Source organism: Uloborus diversus, chromosome 1, assembly GCF_026930045.1.
Source record: "Uloborus diversus isolate 005 chromosome 1, Udiv.v.3.1, whole genome shotgun sequence".
NCBI classification, from domain to species: Eukaryota; Metazoa; Arthropoda; class Arachnida; order Araneae; family Uloboridae; genus Uloborus; species Uloborus diversus.
The window spans coordinates 59,108,100-59,124,103 of NC_072731.1; positions in this window are offsets into that span (position 1 = coordinate 59,108,100).

The following is a 16,004-nucleotide window of genomic DNA, read 5'->3' on the forward strand; positions in this document are numbered from 1 at the left end:
TTATTATTTCTGAAATACCTACATTTACACTAAAAAGAATGAAATAAAAAATTTTTGAAAAAAAATAGAACCGACTTCCAAATTGCTCTAAAAAGTAAAAAATAATTTTGTTCTTTAAACACCATCGATAATGATTTTAAACATAATTTTTGAAGTTGGCGCAAAAACGATAGATAAAATCATTCACAGCCATAACTCAAATACAACTATAAATTTAAGCTGGTCCAGTTTCCTCACTATCACATACATTATGCATTGATACATACATTATGCATTGATGACAGCATATTTGAATAGTGATATAAATGTTTCGTTCGTAACTTTGGATGCTTTTCTAAAAAAAAATATGAACGAAGCATGGTTACACTGGATTTTACGTTTTGTTTTTGCGCCAACTTCAAAAATTATGTTTAAAAGCATTATCGATGATGTTTAAAGAATAAAATTATTTTTCACTTTTTAGAGCAATTTTGAAGTCGGTTCTATTTTTTTTTTTTCAAATTTTTTTTATTCTCAGCTGAAAGGTTTCGCCAAATTTGTTTAGGGTTATAGTTTTAGTATTGTGCGAGCAAAGTAGCCTTGGCGAGATTTCGCGTTTTTAGTTAAACCATTTTTAATTTTTATCATGAGTGGAATAAAATGATAGTAAGATTACAGAATTCGATAAGTGAAAGGAAATAACGGTCAATCAACTGAAAAGAAAACTACCACCATATATCCGTGAGAATTTTGTTGATGATTTGCATAACATGACACAATTAAATCGTAACTCAGAAATTAGAAAAATCGAAACAGAAAATTTTTAAATTAACCGATTCGGGAATTCGAGAGAAATAACTCAGCTACAAATGGGAAAAAAAATAAGCGCTAGCCAAGCAAGGCAAAAAAGTATCATCTTCTTTCGATAACAATTTGTAATGTCACATTGAATTTTCTAGCATTACTTGTTATTCTTGTCAGGCTACAATTATTATTTAGTTTTATCAAGAATTGATAAATATCGAATTCAACATCGTGGAAATAGCTGCTTAGAACTACGAACTACGTAGTTTGCATTAATCTTTGACGTTTAGTAATGCTTCTTGAATTCTCATTTCTTTCTACGTGGGCCAGAATATCCATCACAAGACTTTGAAAATTAATTTAAAAAAAATAAAGCGAAAAAATCATACGTACGAACAAAAATCACAACACTTTTAGCATTTTCTTCGTTACCATGTGCGTTTGTTTTAGTTTTCAATTCCGCCATTAGACAGTGATTTCAGTGCCCCCTATAGTTCGTTGGAGTTGCGAATAGTTTGTTGGAGTTGGTTGCGAATAGAGTAAATGAAAAATAGTAGTAAGTAGAGAAAATAAAAAGCAATAATATTTTCTTCTGTTGCCAAATACAAAAAATTGGGAAACTGAGCTTACTTAAAAGAGGTAAAATTAAACTGGAGTTCCGACAATAAATTTAAGGATCAAGATAAGCCTCGTAAAAAAAGAAAAAAAAAACTATTTTTTTTTCTGGATGAAGAGTACCCTATGTTCTATTCTGCACCCCTGACGGTGTTTATAAATAATTTCATAATCATCGGTTGAGTAGTTAAGACATGAAAGAATTACAAACAAACAAACACACAAATATTCGTAACTCCAACAAACTATAGGGGGCACTGCAGCCACCGTCTAATGGCGGATGAAAAAGGTAAAACAAGCGCACGCCGTAGCGTAGAAAATGCTAATAAACCTAGTAATTTTTGTTTGTATGCACGACATTTTTGTTTTATTCTTTTTAAATTAATTTTTAAAGTCTTGTGGGATGTTCTGGCCCACGTAGAAAGAAATGAGAACTCAAGAAGCATTACTAAACGTTAGAAATTAATACAAATTTCGTAGTTCGTAGCTGTAAGCAGTCATTTCCACGATGTTGAATTCGATATGTATCAATTCTTGATGGAACTACATTTTCATTGCGGCCATAAGAACACTAGAAATATTTCATGTAACAAAACCTTTGTTTACCAGTGTTATCAAAAGAGGAAGATGATACTTTTTTGTCTTGTTTGGCTAGCGCTAATTGTTTTACATTTGTAGTTGAGTTATTTCTCAAACTGCCGAATCGTTTAATTTCAGTTTTTTCTGCTTCGTATATTTCTAATTTCTGAATTATGATTTAATTCTGTCATGCATCATCAATAAAACTTTCACGGATACACTTTGGTAGTTTTCTTTTTAATTGATCTTCCATTATTTCTTTAAACTTATTCGGAACTCCAGCGCTCGAATACGCTACCTCGCGGTGATTTACAAAACTGTCGATGGAACTAAAACATTGCCACGTTGCGTTCCACGTGTGTCTGTTGACGTAAACACAGGCAGTTTGTTCTGAGTATTTATTAACGCAATCGATGTGTCTTAGTTTGCTTTCAGCTACAGAAATTAATTCGTCCCTTAGTAGTATTCTCGAGCTTCTCAAAATAATGTTAGTTTTCCTTATTTCTTTCAAAAAAGTATTAAATGGTGGAAGCGTAAACAAGAAAACTCTGGATTAACAAAATTGGATAACGTTATACAAGGTAAAATTTTTTATTGTTTTGTATGAATTTGTAAGAATATGAGTTTTTTTTTAATCTTAAATTTATTTAACTAATTATATGTTACAGCAGCATTTAGTTGGAATGGACAGTATGCAAAATATTTTCTTGAATTTTTTATCGTAGAACAAAATGAAAAATGTTTAACCGAGAAAGAATTTACTTTATTCCTTTTATTCTCAGCTGAAAGGTTTCGCCAAATTTGTTTAGGGTTATAGTTTTAGTATTGTGCGAGCAAAGTAGCCTTGGCGAGATTTCGCGTTTTTAGTTAAACCATTTTTAATTTTTATCATGAGTGGAATAAAATGATAGTAAGATTACAGAATTCGATAAGTAAAAAGAAATAATGGTCAATCAACTGAAAAGAAAAGTACCACCATATATAAACTGTGAGTACACATTTTATTTATTTTGTTCTGAGTGAATTTGAATAAATATCAGTTTTTCAATTCGATGAAAAAAAAAACGAACTTAACAACATTGACTGAACACTTTTCCTTAACCTAATTCCACATAAATGATGTAAATAACCTTTGTTATTACAGTATCCTACTTAAATAGACAGTATGCAAATAAATTTTCTTGAAAATATTTATCGCAGAACAGATTGAAAAATCCAGAAAGAACGTTAAGAATTTGAACAATAAAAAATAAAAGTTCACCAAAAATCTGTTTATAGGGTTATGGTTTTAAAATTGCGTGAAAGAATAATGCATCTTGACAAGATTTCGCATATCAGGTAAATCATTTCCATGACGAATGAATTAAATGCATGATTTCTTTGGATATCCAATCATATAGTCATAGAAATAAATTATCTAGTGTTAAACGTTACTCTTGACAGTCTGCCACGTATGTGCACTATGTGACAAAGATGTCAACAAATGCCGGAAATGTCACGAAGCTGAACTTAATATGTACTAATGTATAGAAAAAACGGTACAAAATGAAAATGCCGTTCGAAGCGAACCAAAAATTTATGAATTCCGAATTCAACATCGTGAAAATGGCTGCTTCAGAACAACTTACTGTGTGATCTGCATTAATTGTTTACTTTCGTAATACTTTGGTTTCTAATCTCTTTCTATATGGGTCAGAATAACCAAAAGACTTTGAAAATTTTTTTCAAATGAATCAAGCGAAAAAATCATACATAACAACAAAAATCACAACACTTTTAGCATTTTCTTCGTTGCCACATGCGTTTGTTTTAGTTTTTAAGTCGGCCATTAGACAGTGACTGCAGTGCCCCCTATAGTTCGTTGGAGTTGCGAATCGAATTCGGTAATCTTTCTACCATTTTAATCCACACATGATAAAAAATAAAAATGGTTTATAACTGACATTCGAAATCTAGCCAAGAGTTCTTAGCTTGCACAATACTAAAATTATAACCCTAAACAAATTTTTGGTGCTCTTCAGCTGATAATGTAAGTAATAAAGTTAAGTTGGCGCGCTATTTTGGCGATGAAAATTCTCAGCGTCAAACATTTTTCATTTCGTTCTACGATAATACAGTGGCTCCCAAAAGTGTTCGTACACCTACGACTTTCAATGAAAAAGGCCCCATGGAATGGTTAGAATTAATATTTCGGAATAGGTATTTAAGTACAAGATCTATGATCTATTTTTAACAAAACTAAACGAAAATTTTTAATAAAATATTAAAACTTATTTTTTTTTAAATCAAAAACCAAAAAGTGCCGGAAATTTTATCTCACAAAAGTCTTCGTACACTTTGAAAAAATGTCAAAAAATTGGCAAATAATCTAACTTTTTACAAAATTATTACTTAGTAGAATATCATACAGTATCAATAACAGCTTTTAAACGTGTGGGAATAGATTTCATTGTTTTTCCTTTCTTTTTTTATGCAATTTCTGAGTAAGTGTTCAGCCGCTCTTCGAGTCTTACTGTTTCTATTTCGCTTTTAGTTTCAATGGTGTATTTTCGTAATCTAGCCGACAGAAATCTCCAAATATGCTCCATTAAGTTTAAATCTGACGATTGAGGAGATACAGTAAAATCCCTCTAATGCGGACACTAACGGGACAATTTTTTTTTGTCCGCAATAGAGAGGTGTCCGCAGTACAGGGGTTTAATAATATTATTTGCATTGGAACTGGGGAATTAAAAATTGTCCGCATAAGAGGGATGTCCGCCTTTGAGGGGTGTCCGTTAGGAGGGGTTTTACTGTATTTCTAATTTTAAGGACAATTTTTGGGGCACCCAATGCAAACGTGTACTTCTTATCGTTATATTGATAAAAAAAAATCAAGGTTGTTTCCGATTACCAAATTTTGGGGTAAACGTTTAAAATTGTTTTTTAAAATATTTAAATGTACAGCATGATTCATTATTTTATCAAAAAATTTCAAATTTCCAAGTTCTGATGCTGTCATGCACCCTCACACAAGAACACTTTCACCGTCCTGATTAAGTGATCCAACTAAGTTCTTAAGATTAAATTCCTCATTTTTTCTTCTATTGACAGATATACAACAATTTAACCTAAAATATTGAATTTATTTTCATCTATAAGTAAGACGTTGTTCCAGAACGTTTAGAGCTTATTTATCATTGATTTGACGATGGAAAGCGTAAGCTTACTGTTTTTCTCACGAACAAGAAAATTTCTGCATGAAGAGATGCCGCTAATCAGAGAACTTGACGAACAATTTTTGGTGAAAATTAAACATAAAATTTTTTATTCAATTCTGCAGAAACTTTTTCAGCACACAAATCTGTATTTTTCATAATTTTTTTAACTGTAAACCTCCGATCACTCTTTGTTAACTTTGCCAGTTGACCTTTTTTTTTACCTTGTTTTCGATCCGATTCTTGTCTTTAAGTCATTTTATCAAGCACTTCACTATAGAATGGTATAAATTAACTAATTTAGAGACATTTTAAACCAATTTATGTCTACTGTGAGGGGGAAAAATCAAATTTCGAATCTTATTTGTTGTTTTCTACTCATACCTGCCATTTAAAAATAATAAACAGGATATTAGGGAATAAATAAACAAAAAATTAAAGGCAAATGACTTTACAGTGTCATTACAATACAAAAATTATGAAAAAAAACCACATATGATAATTTTAATCATGAATTTATTCAAAAATATTTCAGTGTACGATGACTTTTGTGGCGTATTTTTTCTCTGTCTTTTCGTTTTTGACAAATTTCAAAAATAAAATCTGGAAATATTTTGAAAAAAAAACTGCTGGATTTTATTCAGAATGGCATAGGAATGGTGTGAAAAAAAATTGGACTTCATATTCGAAGTTTTGCGTTATTTTGGTTTTACTACAAAATTTCAAGGTGTACGAACACTTTTGGGAGCCACTGTATCTTCTCCGGATTAATAGAGATAAATCCACTTTGATAAAGTGCAAGTAATAGTGCAAGTGTATCTCAAAGCGGTAGAAGAAGAATAATAAGATAATATATTCCAGAAAATATATTGCATACTGTCCATTCCAACTAAAAGCTGCAGTAAAATAAGGTTAGTTAAATTAATTGTCTTTAAACTGGGCGGAGATGAAAGCCCTAATTCTTCTGCTAATATTTTCAAGTCCTTGTTTCGAGCTTAAGATTTAAAAAAAAAAAAGCCACATTCTTACAAATTCACACAAAACAATAAAAATAAAAATTACCTGGTATAACGTTATCCTCTTTCAAAAAAATAATAAAAATGCATCGAATAGACGAGCATAATTTCATGCAAATGCGAAATTTGTTGTTCTTGTTTTCTTGCGTTTACGCTTTCGCCATTTACGACAATCAATTCACTTTTTAGAGGGAAATAATGAAAACTAACAATTTTTTGAGAAGTTCGAGAATACTATTTAGGGACGAAACAATCTGTTGCTGAATGCAATCTAAGATGCATCGAATGCGGGCTATGTTTACCAACAGACACACGTGGAACGCAATGTTTTACCTTTTTCTTAAATTTTGTAAATCACCGCAAGATAGCGTATTCGAGCGCTGGAATTGCGAATAAAAACAAAGTTACTTTCGCATTTATAATATTAGTAAGGATATATATATTTCTCTTTCTATATGTACTTTTTAAATTTATTTATTTATTTCAATAAACGTTGTGCAACTTTGAAATAGAAAACTAAAATCCCTATCAGTTTAAAACCTCATCAATAAAAATAGTTAGATTTTAACGGTTAACTAATGAACGCGCACATATGCAGAAGAAAAGTTCTTATTTCTATCAGACACTAAGAATTACGTTTTCATCCCAATTTTTAAACAAAACAATAGGAGTTGACTTTTTCTCCGTCACTCCCTCAACTCAAAAGTTGAAGAAAAAAAGTTCTTTTTTCTACCAGACTCCAAGAATTGCATTTTCTGAGGATTTTAACGTCATTTTTTAACAAAACCGTGGGGGAGACATTTTCTACATCACTCTTTTAAATCGAAAGTTGAAAGATTCGCTACTGCTTTGGCGGATGCTTTTGCACGCTATTTGTTTTTTCAACTGTTCCCAGAGACTAGTCTGAAGTTCATGTGGCTTCTATTATGATTAAATACGAAAGTCAGTTTTGTGTTTATGGCTTCTGTTTCTATTATTTGTGTGCTTCGTGTGGCTTCTGTTATGGTTACATCCAATTCTTCATTTATGAAGAGAGACAGAGATGATGAAATTGTGTCGCAATCTCTTTCTCATCTCTTCATTTCGAAAACTAAGCTCTGGTGCCGGGGGGGGGGGGGGGAGCGGCCAATTTCTTCTTTCTAACTTTTGGGGCTGGCCGTAGATGATATCACTTTTTAAACAAATTTGACACTCCTCCCTTTTCACTTGTCGCACTGTTTTTCATAAGCATATTGCTACAAAAAATGTGTGGTGTCACATTTCCCTGCACCCAGGGGCGGCCCCGATGGAAGGTGTGACCTTCCAAAAATTTGTCGGACGATTTGGCAAAATTATCATCATTAGGCAAAATTTGGAGTACTATTCGGTAAAATTATCTTCATTCGGCGAAATTTGGAGTTCCGTTTGGCAAATTGAGAATTTCTGCCCTCCCAAAAATTTGGGGTTACCCTGGTTACACTCTCCCTCCTTTTTTGTCCCAAGCTGTCAAAATTTCACGAACTCCCGTCGGCCTCAAAGCGTGACATCATTTATGGAATACGCCATATGCAAATGAACTCGAACTTATGCCACTATTGTAACAAGAAAGAGCCTTAAATTTAGATTTTAAATCATTAACACAACATCGAAGCAGGGATTTAGCTGACTTAAAAACTGTGACTCGTTCTTGATCAACTTTTGGCCCCTGAGTCCACAAATGATCTCGGTTTTCATCCATCACGTCAGGATTTTCAGCTATAGAGGGTTACAAGCGAACAAATCACAAAACGCAGAACATTTTTAAAAATACAGGACAAAAGTAAGTATATTTTAGGTAAGCAATAATAAAATATTAAGAAATGGGTTCCAAGGCAGCAGATTCGTACGCGGGTGAAGACAGTGTTGTGCGCATTGCCTCACCTGTGCAGTAGAGAAAGAGCTGATTTCTACAGCTGCCGCTTTTGGAGGTGCAATATGACTGGAGTAATACAATAGTAGCGCTCAAAAAGGGGTACCCCCCTAAGAACAAGAGCTAAATATCGCAAAGAGTCCTCCCCCCCAAAAAAAGCAAGAGTCCCCCCTCCCAAAAAAAACCCTTAAAACATTTCCCCTAAAAATTTCAATGACGTGACCCCCCCCCCCCCTCCCTGGATGAGCCGCCCTGGCTCATGTAACTGCATTCTGAGATGTAATGCCAGCATTATTAGTACTACATACTGTGCGTTACCGCGTTGCTTGATTTTACGTTTTTCCCTCGCATTGATCATTTATTTTGTGAATCTTAAAGTATTTTATTTTGAATAAAACAGCTTTTTTTAAATTTTTTAAAAACAGTAAAAGTTCAGTTCTTTATGTGAGAAACTAATGTATAATTGAGGAATGCTTTAAAGCAGTTTAAGAGGTGTATAAAAGTATAAAGTAATTTTGTATGCTCCTTAAAAAAATTGAATACGTACATTTTTCTACAACGCGAAATTTCGACTTACGCGAAGAGTCTTGGAACACTTTTCTCCATTACTTTTTTTGAAGATATTACCGTTGCAACGAACAAAATTTTCGGTTCCTTGAAGTTCGTTGCTACGTGATTTCATTGGAGCAATGGCAATCCTCACATATATAATAGCCAATGATCGAATAATCCGCGTATTTCAACAATGAAACTCGCGCCACGGCACAATAATTTGATAATATGTTTTGGAAATGTTTGACATGAAGAGAAATGCTTTATTTCGACAAAGCTGAGCTAGATCCGGTAACTTAACTGTTTTACTGGTAAAACTGTCATTTCAGGAGAATGAAGAAACGAAAAAGTGGTCCACAATGAACTCTATCTTCTGGAGTTTAGGGTAAATCCACTGAAGTTGAGGTAAACATTTGATGTATCAAAATATCACCAAACAGCAATTGCTTCGTTTAAAAATAGAAGCAATTTTCACCCCTCATACCTTGCCGGGCGATTTTCTAGTGTATAATAATGAACACGATTTCGCTGTGCCATATGCGGTGAAGCAACTAAAATGAAACTTAAGCTCTGATCACGTTAAATGTATCCGAAGTTAAACCATTAAATGTAACTCGATCGGCGTTGCGTGCTCCAGAAATGAGGTCAAGCTTCATCCCCGAAAACCAAAAAAGAGAACGAGAGAGAAAAGGAAAAAAAATTCGCGAAACCGACGAAACTAAATATTTTCCATTTTCGTTCCGCTTCAAATCGCTCTCTCATTATGTCGAGTATTTACGGGTTTTCGCGGAAAAAAAGTCAACTGTGTCCGTGAGTTTCGTGTTACAAGTCAGCTGCCGTGCCACTACGAATGTCACCGAACCGCAGGAATGTGCTGAGCGGAAGTTCATTTAAATACGTCAACACTACTATTACTACGCTTCACTACGTATAGCTCACTCCCAGTGATGTCGTGGAAAAGAAAGATGTGCTGTGGAAAGATGCTGCTCTGGAAAAAATAGAAAATCCCCCCCTGGATCATGGCAGAGGCGCCCCGAACCTAAAATTCTCAATTTGCCGAATGGAACTCGAAATTTTGCCGAATCGAACGCCAAATTTCTCCAAATGATAATTTTGCTCAATGGAACTCCAAATTTCGCCAAATAATGATGATTTTGTCGAATCGTCGGAGAAAGTTTGCCGAATAAAGAAATTTTTCGAAGGTCACTATGACCTCCAATCGGAGAGCCCCTGGATCGTGATTACTACAAGTTTTATGATCACTCACAATCGATGAATGCTCAGCAGTCTTACAAAACAAATTTAAAAAATTGCATTTTGCTCTAAGGAGATATTGATCTCCCCGTCAGCCTTAAACAAAAAAAAAAAAAAGAAATTAAATTAATTTACATTCTGACATTTTGAATTTTAATTATGTATTTCACAATCACGAGTTGCGACAGGGCCCTACTCGTTGGAGTTATTGTTTTTACAATCGGCTCCTGGTCCCCCCAAGCTTGTCCCTCCTCCAGGACGGTTACGTGTGTATAGTTGTGTGTGTGCGTAGGTGCACGTGCAATGCATGTGTAGGCTTGTTAGAGTTGTGTGTATGCGGAGACCTGTGTGTATGCACGTAAGCGTGCGTGTATATGTGAGTGTGTATCTCCTCCGACCAGGAAAAGCAGATTCCGAAGCGCCTGCAGAGGCCGGTGGACGGTGGTGCTGCAGAGGCTTCTGGTCCAAGATGAAAAAGGAACCATAGCGTCAAGGACGGTCAAGTGAGAACAATAAGCAATCGTGATTGCTCAAAAAAAAAAAAAAAAAAAAAAAAAAAAAAAACAGAGAGAGAGAGAGAAATACTATAAAAGCATCAGAGACGCACTGAAGGGGGTTGGGGTCATTAGCCCCACAAACAGGGGCGGCATTTCAGCGTTTCATTCGGGGAGTTGAGTTTTTTTAAATACGAATTACTTTAGTATGGAACGAAACACAGGTTGGCTAACAGCCAATCATGATATGGGAGGGGGGGGTGAGATTGCATAGTTAAGAGTCCCCAGAAAAGGTATTTGTTGATGTGAGATATTTTTTTAAAAAATAGTACGTATTTTTAAAGAGTATCTATGAAAGCATACTATGCATTGAGCAGCTGAAATGTGTTTCTAACAGAAGAAAGTGAAGAAAACTCATTAAATAGACACACTTAAAATATGAGCGTAACAATCAATTTAAAATACCAAGTCATTTTCTTATGAAAATCATGCAGCCACACCATTGCACGGGCCTCTCATAACCATCGTTACACAGAGTACGCAAGAACGAGATATTTAGAATATCTGAGGAAATTACGTCTTTGGATAAAATTAACCATGATCCTTCAGTTTTTTCTGTTCTGAAAAGGCCGGTAAAGGCTTGATGAATTTCTAATAATTTAAAAAACAAAAAACACTTGCTCATGTCTGAAAATGTGTCGAGTTTCATCAACCAGCAAGTTTGTTTTTCTTGAACAATGATTTGCAATTTACGTAAATTGAATTTGCTTATTTTTTATCATTCCTCTCGAAAACTTTGGATGTGCGACCGCCCCCACTCGACCCCCCTATTTGCCGCTCCTGCCCACACATACATTCATACTAGAGATGGGCATAATCAAGTTCTCATAATCGAATCTTTCGATTATTCAAGATCATTAGAGAACTCGTGATAAACGAGTTCTTGATTATCAGATTTCGAGTTCCCTATTATCAAGCCTAGAGTTCTCGATTATCAGATCTAGCATTCTCAATTATCAGGTCTAGAGTGCTCGATTAACACAAAATAATCGAGAACTGTCCGAAATAACTCGAGCGATTGACTTCTCGATTATTTTGTGATAACCGAGAAGTCAATCGCTCGAGTTCTCGATTTCAAAAGATCTCGATTATCAATCGTTCGAATTCTCGATTTTGGAAGATCTCGATTGTCAGTCACTCGATTATGAGAAGTACCTGATTCTCGAGATCTCGATAACACCTGTCACTAATTCACACATACCAGGGATCAATTCAGAAATTTTCCACTACCGGAACGCCACTGTGAAATACGATCGAATCTCTTTAAAACGAACTTCAAGGGATTCTTAAAACCAATTCGTATTTACCACAGTTCCTCTGATTCGGATCCGACAAACATTAAACAACAAACAGTACGAAAGGGATCTCAAATGTAGTTGTTCTTATTCTTAGCAGTAATTTGTTTTAAGAGTGTTCAAATTACCGAGGTTCGACTGCGGTAATAGAATCTAGAGTCAAGATCAATTTAATGTGAAAGGGGAATTTATATTTCCAGAAAAACAATACCGGAACGATGTTCCGGTGCGTTTCGGCAGCAATTTCCCTCTGATACTTTGATGCATTGATACAGTATACAGACATACATACATACATAGATGTGTGTCATGTAGCGATTATTTTCGCAAGGCTTTGAATTTCGCAATTCTAACGCAATCGTAAGAACTTAAGAGTCTCGAAACATTTTTTTTTTTAACTTTCGGTTTCGAACATGGGCGTCGCGGCCGGGGGGTCCAAGGGGTCCGGACCCCCCCCCCCCCAATATTTGAGGACCGGAACCCCTTAATATTTGAAAATCGGACCCCCTCGATAATTGTCAAGATGAAATTCATTATTTTGGGGAAATTATTTTTGCTTTGAAGACTTTAAACAGTTGCATAATACATAATTTACCATGTTTAATTCATATCAAATAAAACGAAATGAACATCGAAAAAAAAAAAAAGAACTAAATAAAAACAAAATAGGTGATGTGTATTGTGAACAGAAAGTCGGAAAGTGAATTCCAATGACAAACCATTGCTCTGCTCTCTGCACACACGAGCTTCAGTGGAGGATGCTAGAAAGGGGACAGCTTCTCCCGAGTGCAATGTCAGCCATCCATAGACGTGTCGCCGGCCTCCCCAGCTTGAAAGCAGGGCTGCGGAGTCGGAAGGAAAATGACCGACTCCGACTCCTGGATTTTTTTAAACGCCCGACTCCGACTCCAGATTTTTTTATTTTTATTTTATTGTATTTTTTCAATTCCCTCTCCCCCTTCAGGAAGGGGGAAAAACCACAAACAGAGATTGAAATATTAATTCTTTTCCATGAAAATTTCGCATTTTGTATTTTATTGTAAACGTAAGATGCATACAACGTCAGAAATTCAATTAGGAAATCAAATTTTCCAATAGTTACGAGTTCAAAGTGAGATGACTTAAAAATACCATTTTTTTCTTTTTCAATAATTTAAAAGGATTACTTGTAATTTGCCCCCTTTTAATGTTTAACAAATACATATTGATAAAATCGTGTGCTTTCAAATTTTGAAAGTTGCAACTTAAAAGAAAAAAAAAGCTTTTTTCTAAGTCTAAGTTCTTGAGAAGGGGTGGTTTGCCCCGGGTGACACCCATCTGGTAGGTGACACCCAAAGTTGATTTCAGAGTTTGTAAAAAATATAAATATTTTAATTCTGAAAATTTTCTTGAACATATTTTAAATTATATTTAACTTTTCAATTTCAACGAAAGTAAGGCACATATACGTCAGGAGCAAATTTTGCACAAAATGCGGCGGTATACAAATTTGTACGAATAGCTTTTGCTATACCTATATTTCTTCTTTACTAAATTTTTAATTTAAATTTTATAGTCTGCTTTATAATTAACCTTAATATGAAGATTTAAAGATTAACTGCAATTATTGAGAGTTGTAACCAAGAAATCATTTACACTTATTTTGTTCCATACTTTTTATGGAGAATTAAGCATATAGAAATGGTCTTGACAAAAAAAAAAAAAAAAAAAATTCATCGGATCTTTTAGATTCGTGCTTTCATGCCAGAACTTATTTGCAAATTTGCCGAACACTCTCAAAAGTTTCCACCCGAGCTACGGGCCTCGACTTACTAAATTGTTACTTTCCTTTAACTATTTTATAACTGAGATTAAACAAAACACTATATTTCTACTTTTATTTGAAAGTGATTACTTGAATAATGTTAGGCAACAAAACCGTTTGCTGACAGTTGCTATTTGTTAAGTTAAAAAGCAAGCAAACTAGGGGACGGCTACAGAAAGTTCGGAAAGCACTTAAGTTAGCTGATTGCCATAATCGCAGTTATTTTCTCGTTAGTAGCTTTTTATACGTGTAATCGAACCAATTGCTAGTCACTTTTTAAAAAATGCAAGGAGAGTCAGTGAAAATGAAAGTAAAAAAGAAGGTCGGAGTCGGAATGTTTTCTAATGACTCCGACTCCTTTGCCCCAAAATCAGTTCGACTCCACAGCCCTGCTTGAAAGTCATTCCAGCGTATTTGTTGCTATTTAGGGGGAAACAACGGGACAACTTTAAGATACTGAAACTAGATGGACAACTCCCCCCCCCCCCTTTTTAAGATTCAACAGAAGTCAGACGGGGATCTGAGTTTCTGCCCCTTTCTTTCTTATCTCGTTTCTCGGCGCTTCCAGGTTTCTGTTTCAAGTTTGGCAGTGTTTGTTTCTCCGATTCGATTCAATTTATAGCGACCCCGACGTTACCCAAATAAAATGAGACACCTGACCTCTTTGGCGGTTTTTTGCAGCTGGCAACAACACCCTGGCCAAAGGATGCTCAAAATTTTAGAAAACCACTTAGCTGATCAAAGGTTAAGTTTGGGGTAGAAAGGGAAAGGACGTGTCATGCGTTTGTCATTATTCAACACGTATCTTCAAAGTACCTTACCGAAGCGCGGTTTCTCAAATGTGTTTGCGGCATCTCAAATTTGACCAAAAAAGCGTTACGTTACAGAAAAAAAAAAAAGAGGAGGAGTCTAAAAATGAACGTGCAATTTCAAAAGCAAATCGTAAGTCAGCATAACGATGGATACTGTGATGTCACTTCCGATAGACCAACGAAAAAAGAAGCGCAAGATGACCAGGAAAAAAAAAAAAAAAAAAAAAAAAAAAACAGAAATAAAAGGAGCTTTCCTATTGGGAAACATTCCGACAAAAACAAAAATAATTTCATATTGTCTTTTAGTCTCCTTGAGAGTAAGTGACCTGAAGAGCGCTCCATTTTTGGTAAAAATACTTTTTTTTTACATATTCGATTACGGCTATGGATAGGTGACTTGAAACGGGAAAATGTAGCAAACCTTCTACTTCAAATGAACCTGAGTAATTTTTAACTACTAAATCATCAACAACATCCACGGAACCATTTTTAAAAAGTCAAAAGATCGTGATAGGTAAGTACCATTTTGTTTAGTGTATCATGCAGGGATTCCCCGATTTTATACTATTCAGATTAGGTTATTTCTCGATTTTCTGAATGAAATTCCTAATTACCCACATCACTACTACCCACATCACTATCTAATAAGAATCTCCTTTTAATGCAATATTTCATAAAAAACTTCGAAATTTGAAGACTCGTCAGAATTTTCTGGGAAAGGAAAGTTTATGAAAGTTCACAGTGACCTCCTATCGAGTAGCCCCTGAATGCCTTTTAATCAGGTATGCTTTACACTCAATATTTTGACATTATGAGTCCCATCCGAGCTAATGCGTTCAACTTTCTCTCTCTCTCTCTCTCTCTCTCTTTTTTTTTTTTTTTGAAATGTTTCATCTTTTATAAATTTTAATGGAATAAATAATACTCTTTTTAGTTATTAAAACTTAACAGAAAATTATCCATTAATAATCCTGCTTTACTGAACAAATTTTATTGAAATAACCATTTTAAAACTTATTGTCACGTGTCAGAAAAAAGCAGTTCATTTCTCTATCTCTTTCCCATCGTCCGCTGATCAGAATTCAATTATGCACCAAATGCTGTTTGTTCTCTGTGTAGGCCAGTACTTTTCAATCTGTGGGGTGTGCCTCTCAAGGCAGGCCTATCACTTAAAGAGGATCAGGAGGGGCACTTTCCCCGCTGACTTTGAGAAATCAAAAATTAAGGTATATACGAGTACATGGGCATGGCTATTGTTGTTTTTTGGTTGCTTATGCATTGAGTGTATGAAGGATTCAACAAAAAAGCACAATTTTGGTGCATTTGTTACAAAAAAACCTGAAGAAATTAAGAAAATACTTTAAAAGGTTGCATTATTAAAATATGATATTATGAGAGCTTAATTATTTGTGTCTTATTTTATTTTTGCATTTGTGTTTTTCGTAGGTTCGTGAATGTCATAAGGGTGAATTATATACTTTAATTTTTTAATTAAAAAACATCAAATTAAACTCTTTCGAATCCAACTTGTGCCAAGAACTTAGAACTGCAGGGTTTATCACTATGTAATATAAAATTAATTTATACAGTTGTCGCGGCTTATATATATGAGTTACATTTTGTTCTAAACAGCTTTGATTCCATAAAGCGGCTGA